This window comes from Octopus bimaculoides, chromosome 7, assembly GCF_046866305.1.
Source record: "Octopus bimaculoides isolate indiv1 chromosome 7, ASM4686630v1, whole genome shotgun sequence".
Classification (NCBI taxonomy): Eukaryota; Metazoa; Mollusca; class Cephalopoda; order Octopoda; family Octopodidae; genus Octopus; species Octopus bimaculoides.
This window is the reverse complement of record NC_142934.1, coordinates 15,566,235-15,574,082: the sequence shown is the minus strand read 5'-3', so window position 1 is coordinate 15,574,082 and position 7,848 is coordinate 15,566,235. Positions and strand designations below refer to the sequence as shown.

The following is a 7,848-nucleotide window of genomic DNA, read 5'->3' as shown; positions in this document are numbered from 1 at the left end:
CTTCTATCTCATTCCAGGGTGAAAAACTAGAGGTAGTCGATAGCTTCCGCTATCTGGGTGACCAAGTTAGTAGTGGGGGTGGGTGCGCTGAAAGTGTAGCTGCTAGAATAAGAATAGCCTGGGCAAAGTTTAGAGAGCTCTTACCCCTGCTGGCGACAAAGGGACTCTCACTCAGAGTAAAAGGCAGACTGTATGACGCATGCGTACGAACAACCATGCTACATGGCAGTGAAACATGGGCTGTAACTGCTGAGGACATACGTAAGCTCGCAAGGAATGAAGCCAGTATGCTCCGTTGGATGTGTAATGTCAATGTGAATACCCGTCAGAGTGTAAGTATCTTGAGAGAAAAGCTGAACATTAGAAGCATCAGTTGTGGCGTGCAAGAGAGACGATTGCGCTGGTATGGACATGTGGTGAGAATGGAGGAGGATAGCTGCGTGAAAAAGTGCCACACCCTAACAGTTGAGGGAACCCGTGGAAGAGGTAGGCCCAGGAAGACCTGGGCTGAGGTGGTGAGGCAAGACCTTCGTACATTGGGCCTCACCGAGGCGATGACTACGGACCGAGACCTTTGGAAATGTGCTGTGCGTGAGAAGACCCGGCAAGCCAAGTAAGATCGTTGCCAGTGCCCCTGGACTGGTTCTTGTGCGGGTGGCACATGAGATGCACCATTTTGAGCGTGGCCGTTGCCAGTACCGCCTGACTGGCTCCTGTAGGAATTTCGAGTCAGATCGTGGCCAGTGCCCCTGGACTGGCTTGTGCGGGTGGCACATAAAAGACACCATTTCGAGCGTGGCCGTTTTCGTGCGGGTGACACGTAAAAGCACCCACTACACTCTCTGAGTGGTTGGCGTTAGGAAGGGCATCCAGCTGTAGAAACTCTGCCAAATCAGACTGGAGCCTGGTGTTGCCATCCGGTTTCACCAGTCCTCAGTCAAATCGTCCAACCCATGCTAGCATGGAAAGCGGACGTTAAACGATGATGATGATGATGATGATGAAGCCTGTCATATATATATATATATATATATATATATATATATATATATACGGTCCTTCAATAGCATTTACATAGCCTTACCTGCCACCGTCGGTCTTCTGGATACCAATGCCTCTCATACACATACACACGACATACAGTGGGGGAAATAAATATTCATACATGCCAAAATTCTTTATTTATTCAATTTCTAATGAACATAAATGGGATATACCAATACTATATTTGCATACACATACATAAACTAAGAATATGCAAAAAAAAAACAAAAAACTAATAAATTATAGTAACTAATGAATTTATATACAAATATAAATATTTAGGGGTGGAAAAAGTATTCGTACAGAACATAAATAACTGATAATTCTGATTTAATATTTCGTAGCATAACCATTATTCAGTTCCACTTCAACCAAACTCTTTTTGTAGTTCTTAATCAATGACTTGCATGTTTCTTAAGGAATTTTTTCCCATTCTTCTTGACAAATTTTCTTCAAATCTGGAATGCACATTGGGGCTCTTGAATGAGTTTTAATTTTCAAATAACGCCACACATTTTCAATGGAGTTCAAGTCAGGTGACTGGCTTAGCCATTCTAATAATTTTATATTTTGATTGACAATCCATTTTTGGTAGACTTCACCGTGTGCTTAGGGTCGTTATCCTTTTGTAAAACTCAACCTTCACAAAGCTGGAGCTTTTCTACAGAGTCCCATAAATTATTGTTCAAAATATTTTGGTACACCTCTGCATTCATTCTACCATCTATCACATGTAAATTGCCAGTGCCATTTGCAGAGAAACACCCCTACACAATGATGTTGCCACCTCCAAACTTTACAGTAGGGATTGTGTTTTTCGGTGAATAGGTGGTACCATCTTACCTCCAAACAAGAAGACATGGAACGAAGTGGTAAAGCATGATCTTCAAATGTTGGGCCTCAAGAGACCAAGACCATTGGAGATGTCAAGCTAAGTGAGGTCATAGTTGCAGTTGATGCCAGAGTTGCATAACTGGCCTGTTAAAAGCAACCTTCAATCATTGGGCAATCTGCTGTGCTTGTGAAAATCTGTCGAGCTGAGTGAAATCGTAGTCGTGGCTGCTGCTAGTGCTGTCTGACTGGCACCCATGCTGGTGGCATGTAAAAAGTGCCATTTGAGCATTGGGCTTCAGAGGCAGTGACAGCTGACCCAAGACTTTTGGTGATATACCAGTGTTTGTGTAGACCTGTCAAGCCAAGTGAAACCAGTCGTGGCTGATGCCGTTGTCAGGGGCAATGGTGCCCATGCTGGTGGCATGTAAAAAGCACTCACTATGCTCTTGGAGTGGTTGGCATTAGGAAGGGCATCCAGCTGTAGAAACCTTGCCAAATCAGATCAGAACCTGGTGCAGCCCCCCCCCCCCTGGCTTACCAGTTTTTAATCAAACCATCCAACCTATCCCAGCACAGAAAGTGGACGTTAAATGATGATAATGATGATTTATATGAATGAATACATGTGGATATATATGGGTATCCGTCCGTGTGTGTGTGTGTGTGTGTGTGTAACACTATATTTTTAATCAGGCCAAATCTGGAACCTACTAATAGCTCCTTTTTAAGATCTGCCTGATCAATCCGATCAGCTTGCCTGCATGTTCAATGTGAAGTATTTTTAACCCAACACTTCAGCCTGCACTTCACTTCTGTTTGAAAAGCTGTGCTGATTTACAGAAAATCTCAGTGATGTAAAAACTTTGCATTCTTATGAGCACATGCTCACACACACACATACACACACACACACACACACACAGATGTATCCCCACATAAACAAAAATGTAACATTTTGCATTTACAAATACATAAACACATATACACATGTATACACACACACACATACAAACAGTAATACATTTTTCATCTTCAAACACAAACACACACACACACACACACACACATGCCCATATAAACAATAATACAACATTTTGTATCCTCACACAAACACACACATACACACTCTCTCAAACATACCCACAGACACACAAACACACATATCCACTCTCTCATGCATGCACACACACACACACACACACACACACACACACACTCTCTCTCTCTCTCAAACACACCCACAGACACACAAACACACACATACATACACACATACACACTCCACTCTCTCATGCATGCATGCACATACACACTCACAAAAGCATACACACACATACCCATATGAATAGTAATATAACATTTTGCATTCTCAAACATATTCACATGCATACTAGCATGCATGCGGATATAAACACATGCACACATACACGCACAAGTGTATGCATGTCCATACACTTATGTGAATAAATATTCAGTAATATAAAATTCTTCATCAAAATCACACACTCGCACACACATACATGTGCATATGCACACACTCATGAGATGTCCATACACGTTATATGTATAAGCAGCAAAGTAAAATTTGACATCCTAAGATGCACATACACACACACAAATCATTGTTGCCGTCACCATCATCATCATCATCATCACTACCACCACCACCACCACCACCACCATCATCATCATCATCATCATCATCATTATTTAACGTCCATTTTTCATGCTGCCATGGATTGGACGGATTGACCGAGGTCTGGAAAGCCAGCGGCTGCACCAGATTCCGGCAAGGTTTCTACGGTTGGATGCCCTTCCTAACACCAGCCACTCTGAGAGTGTAGTGGGTGCTTTTTATGTGCCACCAGCACAGGAGCCAACTAGGCGGCCCTGGCATTGACCATGTTGAGAAGGTGGTTTTTACATGCCACTGGCACAGAGGAGCCTGTCAGGAGGCACTGGCATCGACCACGTTCAGAAGGTGGATTTTATGTGCCACCGGCACGGGAGCCAGTCAGGCGGCCCTGGCATTGATCACATATATTTATACAGAAAGAAATTTAAATAGCAGTGTGGGATGTTACATTTTCACACATGCATGTAACCCTATGTATGTATAAAAACACATATATACAAAATACATATAGATGTTTATTCATGCAGATGCCTTCATACATACACACACACACACATACATGCACACACACACACATATATATATATATGCACATATATATATATACATACATATATATACATATACACATATACACATACATACACACACATATATATAATCATTCTGTTAACATTTACAACTATCATACACACACACATGAATATACCGATATACATATATTTTTTATATATTTTGTTTAACAACTGTGATATCATTAAAGTACAGATGCTCTAACTTTAGCTTGACACAAAAAACACCATGTATAATCACAGAACTGCTTCTGAGATTAAGTATGAATATCTGTGGGAGATTTCATAAGAAAATACAAAGAAAAAAACCCGAAAACCCAACCATGATGATGACGTTGATAATAATAAAGTAAAAACAAAAATGAAACAAACAAACAAACAAACTAAAAAAAAAGCCTATGTAACCAACTATTTTTATTCTACAAATAAAGATATTTGCAGAAAAATTCTTCTGGCTGTCTTAGCTTTTAATTTCTTTCTAACCCTTTCATAACCATATTTCTATTGAAACAAGTTGCCTATGTTTTTCAATTAATATTGAAAATAATCAAGAACTGGGAGGGATTTAGTAATAACGAATGACTTTGTTTATTATTAAAACTGGTGTTTAAACAGAATGATTCTCGCATACAAATTATGACTGGAGGTTCAAATCTATATATGAATATTGTTAAAACATGTTGTTGTGTAGTAGAAACAAAGACAGACTTAGGTAGATAGATATTTTAAGCGTTAAATAAAGCAGCTTAACTTTTTTATTATTCTATTTCTGTTGAAAAAAATAAACAACTTTTTTTTCAATTAATTTTGAAAATAATGAAGAAATTAGTAATTTAGCCTTGTTGTTTAGCTGGTGCTTGGAACATGTATTAATTTGAAATTTTGAAGGAAGGTTTTAATTTAGATTACTTTAAAAGAAGAAGATGGGATCACAGAACCAGGGGCAGTGCCAAGATAGTTGGTATGAAAAGGGTTAACCATTCTATCTTTGTTTTTTTTTTTTCTTTTAGACATAGTGTGAAGTGTTCTTCTCAGAGATTATGAAAATAAAGATGGGGAAAAGAAAAGAGGAGAGAAAAGGTGAAAGGAAAAAAGAGTGAAGTAGGAATTGAGAGAGAGAGAGAGAGAGAGAGAGGGAGAGAAAGAGAGAGAGAGAGAGAGGAGAGAAATGAGATACATACATACATACATATATATATATATATATATATATATATATATATATATCTATACATACATATATATATATATATATATATATATATATATATATATATATATATATATATATATATATAGAGAGAGAGAGAGAGAGAGAGAGAGATAGAATGTGTGAATGTGTGTAAGGGAGTGAGAGACGGGGATGGGGAAAATAAAATTAGTTTTTTAATAAGATGAAAGAGTTATATCTGGGTCATATGATAAATGAATTAAAAATTCCTGTTTTTTCCAGTCTGCAGTATTTACAACACAACCACAACAGCAATAAAGCTTGTTGTTTAGCTTAGAGACAATTCTGACCTTGCAGATAGAACAATGCATTCCAATTGTAACCACCCCATCTTTGTTTCTGATACATGGTGGAGCTGATCTGCAGGGGCCTCCATTGTTCAAGGTTGACTCTGCGTTTGTATATGTCAGTGCAGGCCTAGGCAACAGGTTCTGAAGAAGACAGGCAGTTGCCCATGCATACAAACCTTTTCTCTCTATGCCACCAATGTTCATTCAAAAGAAAGACTGCCAGCTTGGCCCCCATGTCATTGTGGGGGCTGCTGTCAGAATTCAAATAGCCGGAACAGAACTGCAAGGTACCTCGCCTGACTCTAATGCAAGGTTAATCACTCTTTTACTCTTTTACTTGTTTCAGTCATTTGACTGCGGCCATGCTGGAGCACCGCCTTTAGTCGAGCAAATCGACCCCAGGACTTATTCTTTGTAAGCTTAGTACTTATTCTATCGGCTTCTTTTTGCCGAACTGTTAAGTTATGGGGACGTAAACACACTAGCATCAGTTGTCAAGTGATGGTGGGGGGGACAAACACAGACACACAATATATATATATATATATATATATATATATATATATATATATATATATATACATACATAAATACGACGGGTTCCTTTCAGTTTCCGTCTACCAAATCCACTCACAAGGCTTTGGTCGGCCCGAGGCTATAGTAGAAGACACTTGCCCAAGGTGCCACGCAGTGGGAATGAACCCGGAACCATGTGGTTGGTAAGCAAGCTACTTACCACACAGCCACTCCTATTATAATTATTAAATGAGAATCTTGTTGATAGTGACTTTTGAAGTATCATTCAGTTAAGACATTGCTGGATTGCGATGCATTAAGCTAATCTTGCCTTTATACAGTCTCCGTTGAGTTAAAATCTTCTTTGGGTGTGTGAATTTGAGTGGGGTGGTCATTAGATTGTTTTATGGAGAAGTGTTTTGGAGAGAGAGAGTGTGTGTGTATATGTGTGTTTGTCCATTCCTGTTCCAAGCTGACAATCAATATTGGCTGGTTTATTTCCTCATACTTTAAACAGTCCAGCAAAAGAGACCAATAGAATTAGTACCAGATGTAAACGACACATAATTATTGGGGTCGATTTGTTCAACTAAAAACAATTTAACCCTTTAGCGTTCAGATTAATTTGTCAAAAGTAATTCTTATTTATTCACATTTAAAAAAAATTTATCTGATATTATTTTGTAGCTTCAAGATAGGAAAGATGTAATTGCTTATTTTTAGAATGACATTGCAGGGTATGTGTGAGATGCTGGTTCTGGCCAGTTTGAGCATAAAATGTGTAGAATATTTGGGCCGGATACAGCCAGTTTAAACACTAAAGGGTTAAGAATGTCCCAGAATGGCTGCAACCCAATGACCAAGACAAGTAAAAGATAAAAAGACATGGCCAAACCCATCTTGTTACGTTATGCAAGTTACACCACTGACCGATGACCTCATCCTCCACATATTCAGCCAAAACTATACTAACAACTATTTCGAGAAGTTCGTTCCAATACCTTTTATAGTTTCCTTTTTTTTTTCTTTCTTTTTCTCTTTTTATTTTTAGTTTGTTTTCGTATTGCTCTTGCACACATCTTCTGTCTTTATTTTTGGCTACATGCAGCAGACTCTCTGCTACATCAAACCAACTTGTCTTACCGAAATCTTCTACCCTAAAATTTAAAATTATTGAATTTCCTTTAAAGGTTTGCAGTCATGCATATAGAATTGCAATTACTGACTTGGTAGTATTAATAATATCATCAACTCCACCACCACCACCACCACCACCCGCATCTTTGGCCTCAGCATCTTCCTAGACTGATGAGAAAATAAATACCTATAATTTGAAAATTTCTCACCCGTCCCTCCTGCCTGCCACACCTCATCCATGTTTGTTCAAGAAGGTCATTTGACCTTCAGCACATTGATTGCTTTGATTTCTATAATGCACTCCTCTCTGGATAGCGGCCAAAATGAACACACACACACACACACACACAGAGTTTCATAACTACCATGCATGAAACTCTTAGCCCTTGAGTTACTTCATATATATATATATATATATATATATATATATATATATATATGTGTGTGTGTATATATATATATATATATATATGTGTGTGTATATATATATATATATATATATGTGTGTGTATATATACTTACATACATACATACAATATATACACACACACACACACACACATATATATATATGTAATGTATGTATGT

General features: G+C 38.3%; 1 protein-coding gene across 1 annotated transcript in view; it reads right to left on the bottom strand.

The window, feature by feature from the left end:
• The window catches only part of LOC106873373 (uncharacterized), a 197,976-nt gene that overhangs the window by 18,403 nt on the left and 171,725 nt on the right, over positions 1-7,848 (bottom strand). The gene's annotated exons all lie outside the window — the stretch shown is intronic.